This window comes from Sciurus carolinensis, chromosome 16 (assembly GCF_902686445.1).
Source record: "Sciurus carolinensis chromosome 16, mSciCar1.2, whole genome shotgun sequence".
NCBI lineage: Eukaryota > Metazoa > Chordata > Mammalia > Rodentia > Sciuridae > Sciurus > Sciurus carolinensis.
In genome coordinates this window covers 11,688,332-11,714,222 of record NC_062228.1, presented here as the reverse complement: position 1 = coordinate 11,714,222, position 25,891 = coordinate 11,688,332, and the positions used below count along the sequence as shown (strand labels likewise).

Here is a 25,891-nt window from a genome sequence, read left to right as displayed (position 1 = left end):
TTGTTATCAGAAAATTAAATACACTATTTTTTGCTTTTTTTTTTTTTGGCGGTGCTGGGGATTTGAACCCAGGGCCTTGTGCTTGCGAGGCAAGCACTCTACCAACTGAGCTATATCCCCAGCCCTGTTTTTTGCTTTTTTCGAGGGAAAAGCACTAGGATGAGGAGGTTGTCATGAGGTCTGCTCCTACAGTTCCTCTGTACACTTTTAAAGAAATTCATCACCATTATTTTTTAAATATTTTTTAGTTGTTAATGGACTTTTATTTTATTTATTTATTTTTATGTGGCGCTAAGGATGAAACCCAGTGCCTTACACACGCTACACAAGCGCTCTACCACTGAGCTACAACCCCAGCCCCTCATTACCATTGTTTATTTAAATCCAGTTCCCCCAGAAGAAATTGCTCTACCTTGTAATAACCAAAAAATAAAACTATGCACATAAATACCAACAGATTATCTTTCAGAGGGCAGAGGGAGAACTTCTAAATGAAGTTATAAATCTAACTATTCTGAGGACAGCTTTAACTCCTTATATGGCCAGCCCCCTGGCCACAGGCAAGTGCAGTGGCACACACCTATAATTTTAGAGACTCTTGGAGGTTGAAGCAGGAGGATTCCAAGTCTCAGGCTGGCCTCAGCAACTTAGTGAGGCCCTAAGTAAACAATTTAGCAAGACCCTGTCTCAATTTTAAAAATATAAAGGCTTGGGATGTAGCTCAAGGTTCAATCTCCAGTATGAAAATAAACAAACAAACCTTCCCCCAAACACATCCTTTTCTGAATTTCTGAAGATTTGATGTTATCACCGATTACAATACATGCACAAGTTACTATTTTGGTTTGAGGGTATCCCCCAAACATGTATGTGTTAGAACCTTAATTCTGCATGCCTAGAATCCCAGCTACTTGGGACACTGAGGCAGGAGGATCATGGGTTAGTAACTTAGTAACTTAGGAAGACCCAGTCTCAAAACAAAAAAATATAAGCCAGACATGTGGTGCATGCCTATAATCTCAGGGGTTTGGGAAGCTGAGGCAAGACAACTGCAGGTTCAAAGGCTGCCTTAGCAACTTAACAAGGTCCTAAGCATTTTAGTGAGATCCTGCCTCAAAAAAACAAAAAAGGTGGTAGGGATGTAGCTCATTGCTAAAGTGCTCTTAGGTTCAATCCCTGAGTAGCGCGCGCACACACACACACACACACACACACACACACTTAATTCTTCAGAGTGGCAATGTGGGGATGTGGGGTCTACAGAGAGGACGTCCTGGAAGTACAGCCCTCAGGAATGAACTACCACCTTTCTAGAAGGAAGGGGTTAGCTATGTTGGGATTTTGGCGCTGTTTCTCTCTTGCACAGATGCCTTCTCCTTCATTCCCATTTCTCTTCCCATACACTTATATCATCATCTAAGATCAATATTTGCAATCACTTTTCCTTCTGAATATCTAGTTAGAGTTTGGGGGAAAAGGTTACCTCCAAAACAGGGCATAGTGGAAGAGGATGCTAGCAATAAAGTAGAACTAAAATACTTACTGACTGGATTTGTTATTATTGTTACTATTTTAGTTGTCAATGGAATTTATTTTATTTATTTATATGGTGCTGAGAATCGAACCCAGTGCCTCACACATGCTAGACAAGTGCTTTACCACTGAGCCATGACTCCAGTCCATTGATTGGATTTTTAAAGGTACAACTCTCCTTTCTTGCAGTCACCATTTGAAAGCTTTCTGAAGTGGGTTAAGAGATCCCATGAAATTCTGAGTACATTTAATGTGGTCAAATGTTGAAGTTGGTAGGAGAAAAAAGCTGAAAAGCTCAAATGATAGGCTACTGAGACATACTGGAATTCTAATATATCCTGGTCAATATGTTGGCTTTAAGAAGATAAGCATATGGGAACAGCAGCTCTGTTTCATGCCAGGCAAAGGCTCCACATTGTGTGGGTTTCCCACTGTAACAGCAGTCCTACCATATGGTGTGGCTTTTGTTGGCATAGGAAGGATAGACAATGCCAAAAACTCAATGTGCTATTTTGGGTCATGAAATATGATAAATTCCAAATTTAAAACATAAGAATTTTTGAAATTAAAAGAACCTTTTAAAGATTTTAAAAATATTAGATTTTAATCATTTAAGGCTCTTTAGACAACAACTCAGTCTTTCAAAGGAGACAAAAATTCAAACAAAAGTCAAGAGATAGAAAATAAACTTGGTAAAAATTTTCTGAAAAAAAATTTTTTGAAGATTTAAATGAAACCTCTTTTTAGTTATACTATAAATACAAAGTTGCAATGTACAGAAACAGCTTTTAGAATACTACATTTTGATAATGTCAAACAAGGACAGTAGCCCCAAAAAGTTGGACAGCTTATCAATGAGAATACCTATATTACTCTCTAGCTGCTTCTCCAAGGTTTTTGTTCAATAACACAATAACCTCAGTCACTCAAACAAAGTGATCTAATATTTGAAATCAGAGCAACTTTGGAAAGATTCATGTTGAACACAACAAGTTATTTATTTAACCACTAATCAACTCAGCCCTAGACTTGAGGAACAAAGTTTAGAATTTTAAAATCTACAGTTTCAAATTGGGGCTAGTAATACTAATTTCAGGAACAAAAAATTTTGAGCTTCCTTACTTGTTTCAATGCTAGCCTTTCCCACAAGCCTGTTCCTTTTCCCTGAATTAGGTTAATTATAGGTAATAAAAATAGTTTTTCATTTGCCCTGTGCAGGCAAAATGGGTTTTATGAACTGCTTTATAGAAGGTAAGACAGTTTTTAAGATAAGATCAGGTTGAATTTAAACTTGCAAGTGAAAATTTCACTTTCCTACCTTTCAATACTCTGCACAACAATAGTTAAAAACCACCCAGAACAAGGTGAACTATAAAACGTTATTTAACAGTTACCTAAAGAGGGCGTTGATCTGGACAACCCAAATATGTAGAAATATTCATACAAGATGCAGTGGTTTTCAAAATGAATCAGTATTAACATTACTTGACAGAATGGAAATTCTTGGACACCCCCCTAGATCTAATGAATAACTGGATTAATGATTAGGACCCAACAATCTGTGTTAATTTAATAAACCTTCCAGGTAATTTAATGCGTGTTCAAGTTTAACAAGCCCTGAGACTGGTTTTGAACTTTCAATCCTCTTGTCTCAGCCTCCCAAACCAACAGCAGGGATAGGGTTGTCACTCAGTGGCAGAGGTGGACAGGGTTCCATCCTCAGTACCACATAAAAATAAATAAATAAAATAAAGGTATTGGTGTCCATCTACAAACTAAAAAAAAATTTTTAAGGAAAAAAAAAAAAAGAATCAATGAGGCAGAGGTACTCAGGTTGTGTTTTTGTTTTTGCTTTGGTACTAGGCATTGAATTCAGGGGCACTTAACCACTGAGCCACATCCCCAGTCCTTTTTTGGGGAGGAGGGGGTGGTACTGGGGATTGAACTCTGGGGCACTCAACCACTGAGCCACATCTCCAGTCCTATTTTGTATTTTATTTAGAGACAGGGTCTCACTGAATTGTTTAGAGCCTCGCCAAATTGCTGAGGCTGGCTTTGAACTCTCTTGATGCTCCTGCCTCAGCCTTCTGAGCCGCTCGCTGGGATTACAAATGTGGGTCACGGCGCCTGGCAGAAGTACTTAGGCTTTTGATGTAAGGAAGCCAACGTATACTTGTGTGTGGGAGAGGAAAGAGAAAACGATTATTGACAAAAAGTACTATTATTATTTGCAGTATTGGGAATGAACCCAGGGGCACTTTATCACTGACCTATATCCCCAATCCTTTTCATCTATTTTAAGACAGTCTCATTAAGCCACCCAGGCTGCCCTTCAATGTGTGCTCCTCCTGCCTCAGCCTCCCAAATTGCTGGGATTACAGGCGGGCACCACTGTGCCCAGCCCGAAAAGCAATTTAACAACTTTTTCTGTCATACATTCTGTTGTCGTGTCATTTTCTGGACTACTAATACCAAGACTTTACAAATGAATCATAGGTCCATGACAGAAGGAACTGAGAAATGCTTTTTAGGTTTTGCATAATCATATCTTCTCCTTCCTTTGAATGCTTTAAAATTCTTCTATTTTTTTTGTAATAAAAACACCTTTATAGTTTAATTTTTCCTACCAGTCTTTCACATTTCCTATGGAAGAGTTAAGTAAGTCTTTTCCAAAGAAGTATGAAGTTTATAAAGTTTCAGTCACTGCTATGACCTAGTTTGGGGAATGTAGAAAATAGGTTATATAAAAATTTTCCTGAGCAATCAAAAGCGTATTCAACATCTACCTGAGATACAACATTGTCTTGTTAGAGGATAGATTGATATATTTTCCTTCAAGTGCCTCTTTGGGAGATTCAAACTGCTGAACTGCAGTTCATTTGCTTAAGACAGTGTTTAACTTGGACTTTGGCTCTGACTTCTTCCACCACTTTCAGAAACATTTTAAGTTCATAGTTGGGTTCCAGGACCTTGTTTTACTTCTTTCTTCAAAGTATGACTATTCAGACAGATTCTAGTTTAAGAGTATCAATTAAATGGTAATTTTCTGGAACATTCTTTAAAATAGGTGTAGGTGTAAACTCCACACATTTTCAACTTGAGCTCTCATATTCTGCTGTTCTTTGATCTTATGGCTTCCAGAGGTTGAGTTCTCCCTGTTTATCCAAATTCCATAACAACTGGTAAACAGTTGTTGTTTTTTTTTTTAAATAAAGAGAAATAACCATCTGTTAACAGTTTAGACTCTTTATACAAAGATACAGTTCATTTATCTAGATTTATTACAGAATTATTCAAAATCTTCAACCAAAGCAAATGTATACAACTTTTTCTATCATCTCAATGACAGATATATTTAAGAACCAGGTACAACACAAAATAGTCATTTATAGGAGATAACCAGGGAATTATTTTTTGCACAGTGTTAAAAAAACAATTTGTACAATTCTTCAGTGTTTTTTGTTGTTGTGACGCTCCAATAATTTTATTGTCAACCCATCAGTGTCACTCAAAACTCTCTAGCACTTTTCACCTTTATTCATACAAAGGATGCAGAGAACTAGTCCATGATGAATGAAATGTGCTGCTGTTGTTTAGGAAATGTCTTGTGCTTTACAGTCCATGACTTATGCCACATTCATTCATTCAATGACAATGACAAAAACAAAACAAAATAGTGAGCTACTGCTATATCAAGACTCAATGTACAATTGTCACATTTTAATTTACAAAGAAAACAGATTCCCCCATCCTCAATTTAGCTGTCACCCAGTAGAAGGAGACAGCTATGGAAACAAATAAATGACAGAAATAATGATAGAGGCTGCAGTTTCGGTTTTGGCTGGCTGACTGCTTGGGGCATGGGGAAGGAAGAGGTCCAGGGAGATGCTGATGCCACAACTGAGGCCTCAACATGGGGCACGTGCTCCCAGGTAGATCGTTGGGGGTTGAGGGGCAATGGCAGAAGGCAGCATTTGTTTTTTTTTTTAAGTGTTACTTTGTTCCAAAATTCTTTAGGACAGGGCTTCCTCAATAAATAGGTGAGACTCCTACATTTTCTCAAATTATTCCTGCTAAATAGGAGTTGTTCACTTCAACTCAGCAGATGGGACTGCATTAAACCATGATGAAAATGAATAGGCAGGAAAAGAACTGTTCAATGGTCAGGAACTTTGGTGAAGTGCAGGAATAAAAGTACTTTCTGATGGATGTATCTTATTAATGTTCCTTTTCTCTACTGGCAAAAGTCAGTGGCATCATTTTTGCCACTTTAGTTCTTTGCTCAATAGTGTACCTAACAGATGCACAAATAAAGATGAGATGCTAACAGAAGACGTAATTTCTTTCAGTTTCTTTATAGAACTTCATGATGGAATGGGGGAAAAAAACCCTAGTCATAACTGTACATGGGGATACTAACTAAATGGAATGTTCTTACATATGGGTAAAGTGATCACTGCAGTAGTTTTAAAAATATATTCACAAATTGCAATTTTTCCTTCACTGAAAACTGGATCAGGTCACCAAGCTCCCCAAATCATAATCTTATCTTTGTCTAGTAGCTCTGACCCAGATTGACAAAACATAAAATAGGGTAATTATTCATGATGTGAAAGGATACAAAAACCAAACAGAGCTTAAAACTTAGCACAAGAAAGTTTCCTTCCAATCCTCAAGTTCTTCATTACATTTAAAATGTAATTCCATGGCCCAAAGAAGAACTTGAAACCATTTTTATGTTTTTGTGTGAAATAACCTGCACGATCAAGGCAACTGTTAGTGTGCATTAATCAATCAGTTTTTATAATACAGTGCAGAAAATAGCAAAAATTTCACCTGCTACACAGCATGGCAGAAAAAGTCTCTTGCCAGATTCTACTATAGCAAGAACAAGGATCATCAATGGACTTCCCCTTACTTATTTATGCTAAGGAACTTGGATTGGAATATATACACCTATGCTGTTTTGTTTTAGAATATCATATGATTTCATTTGGCAATGGATAAAGTTTCTTTGATCTAATAATTAAAATTATTACCTAGTTTTGAATAAAAATTGACCAGTGGCTCAGAAACATGCTGAGTTTCAAGAAAAATTAGCCTAGGAGTTAAAAGATTTCTGTGGAAAACAGTTACTAATTCAGAGACAAATATAGCTGGTAATAATTCAATCTATTTAATATTACTCTAAGAGTCAATTTCAAATTCCTATATCATACCCCCCATCCCATTTACTCTTATTACAATACAAGAAAGCAAAGCAGTCCTACAGTACCCTAGGAGATACCCATTTAGTATACAAGGTAAATGACAAGATGTTGGAAACAAAGCAAAAATTAGTTCCTTCTGGGTTCTTTCCCCATCTTTCTTTCTCCCTTTACCTCTCCTTTTTGCAGTCTTGGGGATCAAACTCAAGAGCCTCTCATACAGTAGGCAAGCACTGTATCACTGAACAATATCCCCTGCCCAAAAATGTTCTCTTTTGTTCAGTACATGTTTTTCCCAAATAAGTAGTATGTGTTCTATAAAAAGGGATATATTTTATTTCCCCTTCAACATAGGGGAAACTAATTAAAGACCCATGCTCTTCAACGCAGGAAAATTTCTACTAAAGAACCAAGCTGGCTGTTACCAGATAGTGCCCCAGACCTCTTTTGGATGCTTTTGGGATACAGTTTTCTCAGATCTTCAGTCTTTTTAGCTTCCTGATACTTGCTCAGTCTCAGAACTCCTGACCCAAACTTTTGGCCTGTTTTCCTGCAGCTTCTGCAGTTGGATTAGGATCTGAATTAACCTTGCCAGAAGTTTGGCCTACAAGTATCTGCAAATTGTCTTCAACTCCACCTACTCACACCTTTGTAGGCCAAGTGTGCACCCACAGACCAGCCTATACTCTGGCTGTGCTCCAGACACAGAATTTCCTGCATATTTTAGCATTTAAAAACCTCTATGATTAAAATGTTCCTTTAGTGGAGAGTCTTACTGCTCACTTCAGCTAATCTGTAGTGTTTAACTATCCATAAATAAAGATCCATAAAAATAAAATAAAAAAATCGAATTCTTATGTATTTACAGAAAAGTATGTAATAGTTGAGGTAAGGATTAACAAAGTAGTAGAATCAAAGGCTCTGAATTTCTTCTAGTTTTGCTCAACTCTCAACTCTGAAGCACACAAGTAATAACTACATAAGCGAGTTTTGCTAACTCCAAAACAGTGTGTGTGTGGGGGGGTTTAGCTGGCAAAAACTGTCTTCCCTAGTAATTATCTTTAAAGTGTGGTGAGTAAATCCTTCAACAAAATTATAACGTACTTTACTGTTGGAGCAGGGACTGTAGCTCTGTGGTAGAAGTAGTTGTCTAGTATGTACAGGGCCCTGAATTCAGTGCCCAGAAACACACACACACGAAAGCACTTTACTGTTCCTGAACAGTGGAAATTTGACCACATTCCTTTTATGGAAATGCAGTTAATTATGTATTAATTCATTATAGGCCATGACAGTGTTGTTCTTATTTGTCTACAAAATAGAAGTAGTCTGTCTATATACAATTAGACAGTTTCATCTCTGCTCTTACTCCTTAAACTAGAGACTATTACATTATTTTGTGTATAATCTGTATATTAGGATAATCTATACAAAAGCTAGTTAATTAAAATTTTTAAAAGAAAAATTTCAAATGCTAGATATACGCTAACATGAAGAGATGGAGCTCAGGGCTGGGCAATAGATCAGTGGCAAAGCACTTCCCTAGCATGTGTGAAGCACTGGGTTTGATCCTTAGCACCACATAAAAATAAAAACAAATAAAATAAAGGCATTCTGTCCACCTATAACTGCAAAAAAAATTAAAAATAAAAAAAAAATAAAAAAACAAGAGAGATGGAGCCCAGTGGTAGAGTACTTGCTTATCATGAGCAAGACCCTGGTTTCAATCCCTAGCATTGCAAAGATTTTCTTTTCTTACACAGTCTTGGGGATTGAACCCAGGATCTTGCACATGCTAGGCAAGCACTTAACCACTGAGTCACACCCAACCCAACTCTCTTCTTTTCTGAGATTTTTTTTATTTTTTTTTGCGGTACTGGGGATTTGAACCCAGGGCCTTATGTTTGTGAGGCAAGCACTCTACCAACTGAGCTATATACCCAGCCCCCAACTCTCTTCTTTTACCTCTGTCCTCTCCTAATTTTGGATAGTGAACTGTCCAGTTAATCATATCAGTATCTCCTTTGCTGTTCCTCTAATTCCAGTCATACCTAGAGCTTGGGTCCTTGCCTGCTCTTTCTTCATCACTACTCCCCACATAGATCACATCTTCCCATAGAGTACAATGTCTCTACTGATGAGACTTCATTTTCATCTTCAGCCCTGAACTCTAACATTCATCTCTGTAAGGTTTATTTGGAGGGTGGGTAGGTTAGTGGGTGTCGAACCCAGGGACAAAACCACTGAGTCACATCCTAGTCCTTTGTATTTTTTTATTTTGAGACAGGGTCTCACTAAGTTGCTGAGGGCCTTACTAATATGCTGAGGTTGGTTTTGAATTTGAAGATCCTCCTGCCTCAGCACTGCCACTGGGATTATAGGCATATGCCACTGCCCCCAGCATTCAGATTCCTCTTCTTCTTCTCCTTCTTCCTTTTTTTTTTTTTTTTTTTTGTGTGTGTGTGTGTGTGTGTGTGTGTGCGCGCGGGCTAGTGATCAAACCCAGGGCCTCACATGTGCTAGGGAAACCCTATACCACTGGGCCATATCTCAGTTCTCTTTTCAGTTTTTTTTTTTTTAAAGCAATCTTTTTTTTTTAAACCTTTATTTTATTTATTCATTTTTATGTGTTCCTGAGGATCGATCCCAGTGCCTCACACACGCTAGGCAAGCGCTCTACCACTAAGTCACAACCCCAGCCCTCTTTTCAGTTCTTAATGCACTCATCTTGAACATCACTGTCACCCAAAATATGCCTAAAACAGAATTGATTTTTTACTCTGAATTTCATTATTTTTTAAAATAAACCTTTTATGTTAGAATAACTTTATTTAGACTTACATAAAATTGCAAAGACAGCACAGAAAATTCCTATATACTTTTTCAGTTTTCTCTCTTTAGTTTGTTTGTTTTGGTACTAGGGATTGAACCCATTGGTGCTTACCACTGTGCTACATCCACAGATTTTTTTTTTTTTTTTTTTTTGGTGGTGGTACTAAGGATTGAACCCAGGGCCTCATGCATGCTAGGTAAGTGTTTTACCGCTAAGCTATATCCCCAACATCCTGTCCCTGTTTATTTTGAGACAGTGTCTCGCTAAATTGCTGAGGGTCTCACTAAGTTGCTGAGGCTGGCCTCAAACCTGCACTCCTTCTACATACTAGGGAACAGATTATAGGGTGCGCCCTGCCAGTTTTCCCTATTGTAAAAAATATTTTTATGTAATATAATTTGCCACGACTAAGGAAACGACACTGATACACACTACATTCAGGTTTTACTAAGTATTTTACTATACTTTAGATGGTTAATTTTGCATGCTAACTTGACTGGGCCACAGGGTACCCAGACATTTGGCCAAACCTTGCTCTGGGTGTCTACATGGTGTTTATGGATGAGACTATCATTGGAACTGATAACAAAGTAAAGCACTCCCCTGTCTCAGTGTGATTAGGTTCCATGCCATCGACTGAAGGCCTGAACGGAACAAAAAGGCTTATTCCCCTCAACCCCGTTTCCATCAAGAGAAAATTTTCTTTTGCCTAATTGCTTTTGAACTAGACTTTGAGGTCAGGTTTTTCCCTACCTTCAAATTTTAACTGGAACACTGATTGAGCCTGCCCGCATTTGAACTAGAACTACACTACTCGCTCTCCTGGGTCTCCAGCTTGGTGACTGCAGATTTTGGGACTGCTGGCCTCCATAACAGCATAAGCCAATTCTTAATAATAAATCTCTATCTACATATTGACATATACATATGTCCTATTAGTTCTACTTCTCTGGAGAATCCTAAAACACTAGGTAAAATAGTAGGTATTTTATTCAGAGTTTTTTCTGTAGCATGTGGAAAAAAAAAAAAAAGTAGTATTATCTAATGTTCCTTTCATGTTTCAGGACCCCATCCAGGATTTAGTCACCATGATCTTCTTAGCCTTCCTGTTCCTGATGATCTCAACAGTTTTGAGGAAGTGTGATGAAGTACCTTGTATAATGTCCCTAAACTGGTTTGTGTAATATTCTTCTCACAGATTACAGGCTTTGGGGGGAGATCACAGAGGCAAAGTGCCACCCTCAGTATTTCACAGCAGGGTTGTACATGCTATCAACATGACCTCACTGACGGTGTCAACTCAAACGGAGGTAGTACAGCCAGGTTTCAACACAAAATTTTTTCCCTCTCCTCCTTTCCAGTCTACTCTTCAGAAACAATTCACTAAGCTCAGCCCATACTTAAGGGAGGCACAGGAAATGAAGTTCTACCTCCTGGAGGGTAGAAATAGCAACCCATTATTTGATTCTTCTGTATAGAAGATCTGTCCCTTCTCTCCCATCTATTTATTGAACATGTATTTATTTGGGTTTATCTTTGATTCTTTTTTCCCTATATGTTCCATATATTATAATCCCTGTATAAGTGCTCCATGGTCTTTTTTTTTCCCTTTGGTGTTCAGCTTTAGTCAATCTTGTTTCCTTCTGTGAAAACTCTAATTCAGACATCTCTCATTTCCTCATTTTCATTTTCTAAACAAGCCTCTTCCCTCCCTCCATGTCTTGTTCTGCTTCAATCTGCCTTTTACGGCATATAGCAATACCATTAATAGTCTTAGAGTTTCAAGAGTATGACTTTAGAAGAGTTACAGAGTATTCCTAGTCCTAGAAACACACCTAGAATATAGAAATTGCATAATAAATACCTGTAGATACACCAAAAATTCTTTCCACCACAGTTTAGTCTCCATGCTATGAAAATAAAAACACCCTATAAAAAATTAAACAAACATTTAAATGTCAATTATTGTAAACCAAACATTTCCCTAAGATGTGAATGAAATCTATAGTATATGTAACCATGGGAAGAAAGTAAATATAAAAGAAGAAAATGTTTACAATGTTGCAGAAGTATAACTAAGAAGGTAAGAAAAAGGAAAATGCTTCTATCCAGAAAAAGAATCTAAGTAAGTCCTTCAGACTACTTAATGGTTTTTTTGTTTTGTTTTGTTTTTGGTATTGGGAATTGAACCCAGAGGCACTTAATCACTGAGCCATATTCCCAGCTTTTTTGTATATTTTACTTAGAGACAGGGTCTTGCTGAGTTGCTTAGGGCCTCGCTGTTGCTGAGGTTGGCTATGAAATCGAGATCCTCCTGCGTCAGCCTTTCGAGCCCCTGGAATTACAGGTGTGCGCCACTGTGCCCGGCCAATGGTCTTTTAAAATCTGCTGTTTCTGAATTTTCTGTAGGAAAAACTCTTAACTACAATTATGTATCCCATACTATTGGGATCTGCTCTTGCCTCCTGGTCTGTAAGTAGGGGATACTGTGATACAGCTTTTTCAGCTATTTACATATGAAATAAGGATAAGTAAGTTGGTGGGGTGGGGGAGAGTGAGAGGCACATACTTTCTTGTGGAACAAATGAAGTGTGAATTCCCCAAATACTACTTACTTTTCTTTGTTTTTGTGAATGTTAATAACAATTTTCTGAGTAGAAAGATTAAAAATTATTTCTAATATGGAGATATAAGATTACATAAAGGTACAAAACTGTCTAAACCAGCAAAACACAAAAGCTGGGAATGGTGATACACACCTGTAACCCCAGCAACTCAGGAGGCTGAGGCAAGAAGATGGCAAGTTCAATATCAGCCTTGGTAACTTAGTGAGACCCTATCTCAGGGTTGGGGTGGGGCTTAGTGGTAGAGAGACTCTGGGTTCGATTCTCAGCATTTAAAAAAAAAAGTTCTCAAAATATCAAAACTTATTATAAAGCTCTCAAGATTATTGCTAAGGGCTGACTCACAGCTGGGATCTACAATTCAGGCATGAAACATGAGCACTGACCTTTTGGATCTACCTTTCAGAAAGAAAAAAAGGGTGGGATGAGATGGAGATATTGTACTTCCTTCACCTTATTTTCTAGTTGGGAGAACACAGTAGCTCAATCCTAATGTTGTAAACAAGTAGAATCTGCAATGCCTGCTCCTTAGGACCTGAAATGAAACTTGGATGCAGTGGCACCCACCTATGATCCCAGGGCTTTGGGAGGCTAAAGCAGGCAGATCACAAGTCTAAGTTGCCCAGCCTGGGCAACTTAGCAAGACTCTGTCTCAAAATAGAAAAATAAAAAAGGCTGGGAATGTAGCTAAACAGTAAGCGCCCTTGGGTTCAATTCCCAGTACAAAAAACAAACAAAAACCAACAACAACTGAAACGAGAAGCTATTTTTGCTAATGAAAGAAGTGAACATTAAACATCAGGGTTTCCTAGGACCCAGGACTGTTCCTGATCTGGATTGCCTCAGAAGTAAATCTTCCAAGGATAAAAACCACTGCTTCCTGTTCTGACACACAGCTTCATATGGCGAACATTGTGCTTCCTAACCAGCATCATGGCTTTCTTTGGGGAATTCATTCCTCTTACTCTTGGTCCAGGTGCTTCAAGTAGGGCCTTACATCTGAGATGGTAGAGAAAAGACTATCCACATAGCATTCCTAATTAGTTCAGGGACTCAGACAACGTTTGCAAACAATGCTAGCACAGATAGAGCAAAGGGGATAAAAGTTACTCTGGCCACCTTGCCACAACCTGGAGGCTGTGAAGGAAGCCAGACCAGAAGTAGATGGTAAGTGAGAAACTAGAGTCCCAGGATCTAGCTAAGCCTGATGCCAGTGTTACCCCTTATCTTTAGAGCTACAAGGCAAATTCTCTTCCTAGCTTAAATTAGCTTGGATGGGACTCCCTGTTACTTACTATAAAGAACCACAGAACTCCTAACTGACAGAGTAACAACATGCACATTTTACTTAAACCTCACTCTGATAAAACTGAAACTTGAGGATAATTTGGTTTTTTAATCTAACTCACATATATTTAAAATTGCAATGACAATTTTTAAAGAAACCCTAGGGGACTATGCATATTGCATGCTAAATGCAATGTGTCACCCAGTCAAATTTATAAGAATATGGAAAAAAGGAACATATACTATTTTTAGGACATTAAAGATAATTATTCTGTACTCTGGCAAATGGGCCTGTTTAATCTTAAAACACATGTAACAGTGACTTCTGTGTAGTACATTCCAAAAGTAACATGACGCACTTTCAATCCTGCATCTATCAAATCTCACTGGGATCTATTCATCTTATAAATTACATTTTCAAAAAGGCCTAGAAGAGTTACTAAATTCTCACCTGTTTTTCAATGGGTAGATAGCAAAGACTAATTTTACATTTCAGCAATAAATTATCTTTACAGATCTCTGTTGCAGCTATAACATGTTGAAATCCTAAAAGGAGTTTCCATGATAGTGTCACAGAAGAAAGAATCAAACACAAGTATTGAAAAGCTACTCTGACTCTTTGGAAGGCCCAGAAGCTGATGACGACGTGCAAGCAGCCCTGGAAAAAAGTTGCTATATTTGTTTCCTCAGACTTAAGTTTGTAAAATCGAACCTACAAAAATAGTTCTGTGGTTGTTGGTTTGTAGTAGGTGCTACTACAATGTGCCAGGCGTGGTGGTGCTCACCTGTAGCCCCAGCAACTTGGGAAGATGAGACAGGATCCCAAATTCAAGGTTAGACTCTGCAATTTAGCAAAATACAGTCTCAAAAACTAAAAGGCCTGGGGATGTACTTCAGTGGTGGAGTCTTCTGGGTTCAACCCCCAGTACCAAAACACAAAATGAAACAAAAAACTACTACAAGGTATAAAGAGAGAATACAAAGGAAAAAAAAATGCCTTAAAAAGATAAGTTTAAGAGGAAAACATTCAAGCTTTCACTATGAACAGCAGGATCAATTACTGGTACAAAAATATAGTTAAGTGTTTATAACCTGGTAAACATTAACACACTCAGTTTTGCAATTCTAAGTGTTATGACTGATTCAATGCTCAGAATAACTCCAGTTTAACTTTACAGTGACTTTTTCAGTCACTATATGACCCTAGATGTAATTCATTATACAAAATATAAACATCATTGTTGATTTTAATGCATAATAAGCCAAAGTACTATGTATGAGCATGTTACAAAGCACATTAACAGTTGCCAAATTCCATAAAAGGCAAAATTTTCCTTATGGTACAACTACATTTATTTCTTCTTTTGCCTTTGTCAAATTTAAGTTTCAATATGAATGGAGGCAAAATCACTACATACCAGCTGTTAAGCATGAATTTACCATCATGTCAATTTGATTAACCTTCTGTTATGTTTTCTTCCACACGGCTCTAAAACATTTGTTTGGATGTTTAAGACATTTGAGACAAACCTCAAGACCCAGGAATCTTAGCAGCAGCTTACCAAAATAAATGATCTTCCTAAAATACTCAATTACCTTACTTGCTACCTTGGATAGTCCAGAGCAGCAAAATAAATGACATGGTTAAAGGGGAGTGGCAAGCAAAGCCACTTGCTGAGTATTAAAAAAAAAGGTGTCACTTCCCCAGCACAGAAGTATGTAAACATAACAAAAAATAATTAGGTAAACAAAGATTTGATTTTAGTGGAAGGGAAAAAATCTTTAGGAAACAAAATAAGTAGATGAAGTTTTTCACATCTTACCTCTAGGCCTTACACAGAAGAATGTAAAATAACTATTACTTTTGCCACAGAGATGTAAGGGAGTTTAGAAAAACAGTTCATTGTAAGGGGAAAAAAAATCCTAAACCCTCAAACAAATTTAAATTATGGGCCTGAACTTCTTTCAAAGTAAGGTTGATATAAGACTTTTCTTTTGTTCTGGGGATTGAGCCCAGGGGCACTTAACCACTGAGCCACATCCCAGTCCTTTTTTATATTTTATTTAGATACAAGGTCTTGCTGAGTTGCTTAGGGCATTGCTAAATTCCTGAAGCTGGCTCTGAACTCACGATTCTCCTGCCTCAGCCTCCCAAGCCACTGGAATTACAGGCTGGCACCACTGTGCCTGGCTTGATATAAGACTTTAACCACAAATTTCCATTAACCATGTCACGGCTCATAAGCTGGCATGGGTGATCTTCTATAACCTGGGCACTCCAATGTCCATTAGTAAGTGATTTTTTTTTTTTGAGGGGTTGGCCATCACTTTTTAATTCCCAGTCTGAATTTTTCACATTGGTAAGCACTCAATTTCCTACTGCCTGAACACTTCAAACCAACTTAAGACATGTGCTATGAGCTTAAAGATAGCAAAAGTATTTTGTTTCATCCCTTTTATTTCTGCCCCCAGTACCAGTACTGGGAATTGAACCCAAAACCTCTGACATCCAGCATGTTAGGCAAATACTCTACCATGAAGATACACTCCCAGCTCCCTTTTTTCTTTTTGCCTGGAACGTGTGATCTTCTTACCTCAGTCTACCTAGTCAATGGAATTATAGGCATGTACCACTATACCTGTTTTTATTTCATCCTTTTTTAACTAAAGAAAAGCAAACTTTTCTCTAGTCTGTGGCGTGCATGTGTGTGTGTACGCGCATGTATACGTACATGCTTAAGGTGAACGGTTATCTACTGAAAATGACTCTTGGCTTCTACTCCCAAAATGTGAATCCCAAAAGATTTAATTTTTAAAGATCTGCATATATCTTCCATTAGCAAAGTACTTAACCAAAAACCTAAATCTGATATACATGTGAATTATCAGCAGGAGAGGAAAAAAAAAAAGACGAGGTTATGCACTTCTGGTAAAGACAAGTGGGATTATTTCAAATACCCCTCTAAGTATAAACAACTAAAAATGTGGGAAGATAAAAATCTTAAAAGCAACAAAAACTAACAATACTAAAAGGCATTACTACACTAGAGCAGACAGGGAAAAGGGAGTACAAACCCAAAAGCACAGAAGCTCAGAAGTTTACTTTTGTCTTGAAGGTATTCCTAAACCCATCAAGGAGATTCCCCTTTTTGAAGGGCCATGGAGGCAAAAATCAAGCCCAAGACCTGCCCAAGATAGGAAATCTAATAGATCCAGGTTTAAGCTGGCATCTCAAAAACACTACATCCTTAAGGCAAGGGCAAACCAGATGTAAACCAGCCTCTCCACAGATCTGGAGCATGGATCTGAACAATTGCAGTGTTTCAGCTATCTCACACTGTGAACATTATTTAAGATGGTCTTTGAACGCGAGTGGTACAAACTGCCTGGCAGAAGCAAATACAAATCTTTCTGAAAAACAGCATTTTTACCCTAGGCCCCAAATGATCTCTACCACCACAAAAAAAAAAAAAAAAAAAAAAACCCAAAGAATAGCAGCATACAGTAAAAATAACTACACATATTATAAAACAAGATATGATGAATGAGAATTAAAGAAACAGATCTTAAAAGAATTTCAGAGGACTAAGGGCCTATTTTAGGGATAGGGTACATACTTAGCAAAGGCACTACCATGGGCTCAATTTCCAACACAACCAAAAAGACTTCAGTTAGTTGAATTATCAGAGAAAGATGATAAAATAATCATATTTGCTATGGTAAAGCTTCAGTATCCAGGAAAAAATAGTCATGAATATTTATCCTTTTAAAATATTAATGAAAAATTTTCAGGAGAATAAAGTAAAAGTGAAAAACCATTTGAAATGTCCAATAGATATTTAATCACAGTAAACTCAAATATTTATTCTATATTTTTTTGGGTTTAAAGACATGTGGTGTCCAACTGCTTACCACCTGCCATTCACAAATGTGGAACAAATCCATCTTGTAAATACTGATTGTATTTCAAATACATCTTTAATAGATCATAGCCTATCATTACTTCTGGTCCTCCTATTTGCACTTGCATCATCAGAATCCAGTGGTTTTTTTACCTTGTTTTGGAGAGGTGGGGTGGCTACTGGGGATTGAATCTGGGGTGCTTTACCTCTGAGCAACACTCCCAGTCCTTTTTGTTTTTATTTCAAGACAGGTTCTCATCAAGTTGCTCTGGGTCTCACTAAATTGCTGAGATTGGCCTCGAACTTGTATCCTCCTGCCTTAGCCTCTCGAGACGCTGGGATTACAGGCATGCGCCACCACACCTGGTTAGTTTTGAAAGTTTTGATGGCTCATAATTTTGTTGAAAAGAGAACTGTCTCTTTTGTGCTCCATAAGGGCAAAACACTTTCATCTTTATATTAATAAAAACCAACAGCAAGGCTAGGGTTGTGGCTCAGTGGTAGAGTACTTGCCTGGCATGTGAGAGGTGCTGGGTTCGATCCTCAGCACATTAAAAAAAAAAAAAAAAAAAAAAGGTAAATAAATAAATAAAGGTATTGTGTCCATCTACAACTTTAAAAAATTAAACAATAAAAACCAACAGCAAATAAAAAATATTAAAAACCCACAACAAACAACACTACCAATGGATATTTTCATTTCTATATCACCTATTTCCTTCTATCTTTGTCTACACACATGACATCAGCATTTGTCTAGTAAATTTTAGTTGTCTAGTAAATGTTGGTGCAAAAACATTTTAAAAGATTGTAAAACCACTGCCACAAATCCTTCTAGCATAAAGAACTGTCCCACTCCACCCAAAAAATCCAATACTATGATAATTTTATATACGCACACACACGTTTTTGAGGTGGAGTCTTCCTATGTTGTCCAGGCTGGTAACCCAGATTCCTGTACTCAAGTGATCCTCCTCCCTTAGCTTCCTGAGCTTAGCTTGCCACTGTACTCATTATATATATATATTATATATATATATATATTATAATTATATAATACATATGTATACACATATACATATATATACATATATATTTTTGTTGTTGTTAAGACCAAGAATCACTTTTTTTAAGGCCATGAATCACTCATTTCTTTAACTACAGCCCTATGGATCTTTTATTACTAAGCACATGTTCTCCTACTGAACTACATTCACAACCCAATCACAGCCCTTTGGATATGACACTCTCACTCACACCATCAAAAAATTAATCCAGTACAAAAAAAAAAAAAAGAAAAATTAAGTCTCAATCAGGCACAGGGGCACACACCTGTAATCCCAGAAGCTCCAAAGACTAAGGCAGGAGGACTGCAGGTTCAAAGTCAGCCTCAGCAATTTAGCAAGGCTGTAAGAAACCTAGTGAGGTCCTGTCTCAAGATAAAAAACAGAAAGGGCTGGGGATGTGGCTTCGTGGTTAAGCACACTTGGGTTTCATCCCCAGTCCTGGGGGTGGTGGGGGCTTTTAATTCCTTCACCCTTTTGAATCTGAGCTTGGCCACCTGATTGCTTTGGTCAATGAGACATTAGCAAATGTGACAGCAGAGTCTTGAAAATGCCTGTGCCTTGAAGCTCACCATTTCTGCATTGTTTTTTAAGCCTAGCAACAATGAAGGAGTTTAGGCTAGCCAGCTGGATGAGAGACACTGCCCATTGTTCCTTTCATCCCAGCAAACTACCAGATATGAGTCCATCTGGATCTGTCCAGGCCCCAGCTGACCCATCAAGTGATGACAGACTCTGAATGAGCATACCAGACACCACAGAGACCAGAGACAAGCCATCCCTTTGGGCCCTAACTAAATATCTGACCCACAGATTTAGGGGCAAAATAAGTGGTTGTTGCTTCTAAGTCATTAAGTTTGGGGTAGCTTGCTGGGTACAGTGGCACACATCTGTAATCCCAGCTATTCAGAAGGCTGAGGCAAGAGGATCACAAGCTCACGGCCAGCCTCAGTAACTTAGCAAGACCCTATGTCAAATTTAAAAACTTTTTGGGGCTGGGGAGATAGCTCAGTCAGTAGAGTGCTTGCCTTGCAAGCACAAGGCCCAGGGTTTGATCCCCAGCACCACAAAAAAAAAAAAAAAAAAAAAAAAAAAAAAAAAAAAGATTTTTTAAAACTTTTTACTGGTTCTGTAGCTCAGTGGTAGAGTGGTTGCTTAGTACATGCAAGGATCTAGGTTCAATCCTAAGTACTGCAAAAACAAAAACAAAAACCAAGAGTGTCTTTTATATACTGACGAGATCAGTGATGACTTGAGGTCCCTAAATAGCTTCAGGTTGGTAGCTGTTCCCAGGAAGGAACAAGGCATGATTAGAGAGCAGGGACCTTCAGGGAGGGGATCACCAGTGACCAACAATGTAACCAATCATGACTAAAGTAATGAAGCCCACATAAAAAACCTAAAAAGACAGAGGTCTAGGGCCTTCCAAGTAGCTAATCATATAGAGGTTTCTGGAAAGTGCCCATACCCAGAGAGGGCATTTGAAACTCCATACCTCTTCCCCTTTATCTCATCCTATGCACTTCTTCCACATGGCTGGTTGTTTAGCTATATTCTCTTCCTTCCCTCCCTCCCTCCTTTCCTTCCTTCCTTCTTGTACCACAAATTGAACCCAGGGGTGCTTAACCTCTGAGCCACATCCCCAGCCCTATTTTGTGTTTTATTTTGAGACAAGGTCTCGCTAAATTGTTTAGGGCCTCACTAAGTTGCTAAGACTGGCTTTGAACTCACCATCCTCCTGCCTCAGCCTCCTGAGCTGCTGGGACACTGGCATGTATCACCATGCCTGGCTTTTTTCTTATTTTATATTTTGGTACTGGGGATTGATTCCAGGGGAGCTTTACAACTGAGTTACATCACCAGTCCTTTTTATTTTGAGATAGGATTTCACCAAGTTGCTAAGGCTGGCCTTGAACAATCTTCCTGCCTCAGCCTCACGAGTCTTTAGAATTACAGGCATATAATACTACATCTAAATTCTTTGTAATATCCTTTATAAGTGGGGCTAAATGTTTTCTAAATTCTGTAAGCTATCTAGTAAATCAGTCAAACCAAAGGAAGAGATTGTGGGAGTCCTAATTTCAGTCAGGTGATCAGAAGCACAGGTCAAAATCTGTGCTTGCAACTGGCATCTGAATAAGAGGGCAGTCCTGTGGAACTGAGCCCTCAACCTGTGGGATCTAACTGTAGTGGGCAACTGACCCAGGCCTGGATATAAAGTAAACTAAGGGGGGCTGGGGAGATAGCTCAGTCGGTAGAGTGCTTGCTTTGTAAGCACGAGGCCCTGGGTTCGATCCCCAGCACCCAAAAAAATAAATTAGTACCTGGGAAAGGGAGACAGCTCCCCTCCCCTTTCCTGCCAACTGGTTTTCAAGTAATCTGATTAGCACCATTCACTCCTTCCTTTTGGATTGTAAAGCACTTTCCCTAGGCTCTAACTATTTTCCTTTGAAGTGTAAAGGCGCCTATGAAGGCTCTGGGTCCAAGGCTAGAGATTTAGGGAAGGCCTTGTAAGAGGAGCCAATCTCCCTTGTCATAGTCTGCTTCTGTAAACATGCTTCCAGCATGAAAACCCTTACACACAATCATATGTTTTGTTTTGTTTTAACCTTGTGCACACCTATGTATCATTTTAGACTAGAAAATTTATGACACTAGGTAGCCTATAAATGTGAAAAACTGGCAAGGGGCACTCAGAATTTAGAGTGCTAATCTCCTCTGGGCCCACTGGTGTAAAATAAAGTTTGGTTTCTCCCACTCAAGTGCCATTTGCTGCTTCTTGCCTGATTCCCACAACATAACTATCTCTAGGTATATTATCAGAATTCAACTAGATTAGAGGATACCCAGCTGGTGTCCACTGAAGAATCATGTGCAGAACTGGTGTGGGTGGGAAAAGCCCACGCACATCTGGTGTCAGAAGTGTTCAGTGACTGTATTGAGAGTAAACAGTTTTTTTCTTTATCCTTAGAAACAGATGACTGCTGGGGAGGTAGCTCAGTAGTAGAGTGCTTGCCTAGAATGCAGGAGGTACTGTGTTCAGTTCTGTACTACCAAAAACAAAACAAAACAAAACAAATACTATCTTGCCAGGTAGAGTGGTACATACCTGTAATCCCAGTAATCTGGGAGGTTGAGGCAGGAGAATGGCAAGTTTGAAGTCAGTTTTAAATCACCTTAGGTGCAGAGGAAATTTTAGAACCACTGACTTAAAAACATGGCCATATATTTAAAGTCAGCATTAATCCTCCCCTTCCCTTCTCCTTTCATTTGTCTTCCCCCCTTTTGAGTTACTGACTTTTGATTCTCCACTGAAATAAACTTAAAGGGGGAAAAGAAAACCTTGGTGTATGTAGTACAAAGTGTTGTGGCTTTGGAGACAGTAAAGGTCTAAAACACAATTACCATGTGATTTCTAATTATTTATCATCAACATGATATTACTATGTAAATTCACAGGTGTACACGACTGCAAGCAGCCAGGAAAATCTCAGTTAAATTAAGGTTGAACAGTTTACTTGTTTATGTTCTTCTACAGTATATTCAGTAAAATAGTAACTAATATGAAAGACCAGGCTGTGGGCCATCTGTTATTGTGCTACACAAAACACTCTATATGTTAATTGTTCACTTTCCTAAAATGCTGTGCTAGATAGGGAGGAGGGTGCTTATCATCACTCTCAATATGCAAATCTCAGGATTAAAATAACACCCAAAGCAAACATCATTCTAAAATGATGAAAGAATTCCAAAATAATGAATTTTGGCTATAAAAATCAAAATAAGAAGAGATGAAATCAACATAACACTATGAAAACAATGTACCTAATATCAGGTAATACAAATGAACAGAATAAATGAACCATTTTTACTGAATTTAAGATGCTCCATTATTTAGGTACTAGTAGGGGAAAAGAGCCTCTGACCATTATAATTGTATCTTGAAATTTAAGTGCATTGATTTCAAAGCTATTAAGGTAAAAGACAAAAAATGTTTAAGAATCAATAAAATATGATAAATGACAAAGCATTATAATCAAGCAATGAGGGGATATTCTTCCCAGTGCCAGGGACCCAACCCAGGGCCTTGCACATACTAGGCAAGCACTCTGTCACTGAGCTACATTCCTAGTCCAACCAGTGAATTTTTATTGCAAGCCATTTACCAGTACTAAAACTCAACCAAGCTGGGTGGTGGCACACACTTATAATCCTAGCAGCTCAGGAGGCTGAGGCAGGACGATCAGGAGTTCAAAACCAGCCTCAGCAAAAGCAAGGTACTATGCAACTCAGTGAGAACCTGTCTCTAAATAAAATACAAAATAGGGCTGGGGATGTGGCTCAGTGGTTGAGTGCCCCTGAGTTCAATCCCCGGTACCCGACCCCACCAAAAAAAAAAAAAAAAAAAAACCTCGACCAAGCTGAATGCAGAAGGAAATGCCTGTAGTCCCAACTACTCAAAAGACTAAGATAGGACGATCACTTGAGCCCAGAAGTTCAAGGCCAACCTGGGCAATACAGGGGACCCAGTATTAAAAAACAAAACCAAGGGGTTGGGGTTGTGGCTCAGTGGTAGAGTGCTTGCCTAGCACACATGAGGCAGAGGGTTCGATCCTTAGCACCACATAAAAATAAATAAATAAAACAAAGGTATTGAGTCCATCTACAACTAAGGAAAAAAAAAAAAAAAAACTTTCAGCCAACCCAACTACATGACCCACTTTTAACATCAAATTATAGCTTCTAAGATGTAACTCTCTCCCAATGCTATAGACAAAGATCAATGAGAAAATGTTGACTCTATAGAGAAAGGACAATATTCAAATTTTATTAATACCACAGTAAAGTCGCACCAAGAAGACATACAAGAAATGTATTGAGAAAACAGAAGCACAAGAGTGAGAGCAAGTGCATACACATGCATGCAAATGTGCACACGCACACATACACGTTTGAAAATCCAGAATATTTTAATTAAAGTCTGTGATGTCATGTATACACATTTTGTGTGTGTGTGTGTTTTGGTTTTGATTTTGGTACTGGAGATTGAACCCAGGGGTGCTTGCTTAATCACCGAGCCACATCCCAGTCTTTTTTATATTTTATTTTGAAACAGGGTCTCACTAAGTTACTTAAGGCCTTGTTAAGTTGCTAGTACTGGCTTTGAATTTGTAATCCTCCTGCCTCAGCCTCCAGAGTTGCTGGGATTACAGGTGTGTACCACCACACTTGACATGCACACTTGGTTTTAGTTAAAAGTTCACACCAACTAAAAAAACTGACGAATCCAGTGAATTCCTACAAAAATGTAAAATATGTAAAGAGAATATAATAAAATATTTCCTTAACTGAAGGCAACACAAATTTAGATGGATTAGCCCACTTAAAAAGACTCTGCATGTACATTATATGATAGTCTAAGACAAGAATCAGTAAATTGTTTTGGTAAAAGGGTAAACAGTAATTATTTTAGGCTTTGCTGACCACATATAATCTCTGGGATCTCTGTGGCAACTTCTTTTAACAATCCTTTAAAACTGTAAAAAAACACACTTGCCTCCAAAACCACAAAAAAAGACATTGTGGGCCGAATTTGGCCCACAAATTGTAGTTTGCCAACCTCTAGTCTAAGACAAAAATGAGCATAAAAGTGTGTTTCACAAAATAGGGTCACTATGGAAATTAGATAACAAATCTATTCAAGATTAAAAAAAAATTAATAATGCTTTAACACTGGAAGGCCAGAGAGAATTCCAAGTTCAAGGTCAGCCTCAGCAACTCAATAAAATTACCACAAAATAAAAAGGGTTGGGGATGTAGCTCAGAGATAGAGCCCCCCCAAGAGTTCATCCCTCAGAATAATAATAATAACAAAAATGCTTTAATATGAACCACAAGGCCAAAAAACAATAAAGCTGACTGAAGAAAAAAAATTACTCTTTTCATTTGAAATATAATCTTTGACTAGGCTCTCTTTACTCATAAATAAGATCCTGAATTGAGTAGCTGAAGAAATATTTTAATTTTTTGATGTGTGTCGGGGGTCCTGGGGATTGAACTCAGGGGTACTCGACCACTGAGCCACAACCACAGCCTGATTTGTATTTATTTAGAGACAGGTTCTTACTGAGTTGCTTAGCGCCTCCCTTTTGCCAAAGCTGGTTTTGAACTCCTGATCCTCCTGCCTCAGCTTCCAGAGCTGTTGGGATTACAGGCTTACATGACCACGCCCAGCCGAAATATTTTATTTTACTTCTTAGAAAACCATTTACCCTACATGTGAATTCTAACTAATTCTCATTTTAAAATACAGACACTGAGAACTGGGTACAGTGGGCTAGGCCTGTAATACCAACCAACAACTTGGGAGGCTGAAGGAGGAGCATTCCAAGTTCAAGGTTGGCTCTGACTATTTATCTATTTTTTCATTTACATTATTATTTGATTTTGGCATCTTTTTTCTTTTTTTACAGACTACATTTTGATTCATTGTACACAAATGGGGTAAAACTTTTCGTTTCTATGGTTGTGCATGATGTAGATTCACACCATTTGTGTATCATACACGTACATAGGGTAATGATGTCTGTCTCATTCCACTATCTTTCATACTCCTGCCCTTCCACCCTCTCATTTCCCTCTATGTAATCCAAAGTTTCACCATTCTTTTTAACCACCCCACCACTGTGTATCATCATCCACTTATCAGAGAAAACATGTGGCATGTTGGTTTTTTGGGATTAGCTTTTTTTCCTGTTTAATTTTTCATACTTTATTCCTTGTATAAATAAGTTAAGGAAGTAAAATTTTCCCAGGTACTGATTTAAAGATACAGTTTATAAGTGTAATCAAAAAGTTCAGTTTTGGGGCTGGAGTTGTGGCTCAGTGGTAGAGCGCTTGCCTAGCATGTGTGAGGCATTGGGTTCAATTCTCAGCACCACATATAAATAAAAGAATAAAATAAAGATCTATCAACATCTAAAAAAATATATAAAAAAAAAAAGTTCAGTTTCACAAACAATAATATTCAGTGATCTCTTTAAATGCAATTTTAATCCTTATTTTAAGCTAAGGTCAATAATTTAATGCAATAAGCTAACTACACACAAAACCTGAATATTCTGAACTACAAAAGTGTCTTCTGTAGCTACATATGGTTTTAGTCAACTACACATTTCCACGAGTACTTACAAATATGTTAATAAAACGCTACCCCAAATGCTTATCCTGCCATTAACTCATTAAATATTGCTATTCCTGCTTCTGAAAGCAGATGACCAGGAAAAATGAGTTTTAAAACTTAAAAAGTAATATAAGTCCCAAAAGGTTTTAAATCAAAAAGTCCTGTCAACATGGAAGCATCAACATGAAACTTTAAGTTTCTAAAAAAATAAATTAAAAAAACACTCTTTAGAAAAGAATATTAAAATGAATTATCATT

General features: G+C 37.9%; 1 protein-coding gene across 1 annotated transcript in view; it reads right to left on the bottom strand.

Moving 5' to 3' along the window:
* Glg1 (golgi glycoprotein 1) overlaps positions 1–25,891 on the bottom strand; it is a 117,833-nt gene that overhangs the window by 67,033 nt on the left and 24,909 nt on the right. The gene's annotated exons all lie outside the window — the stretch shown is intronic.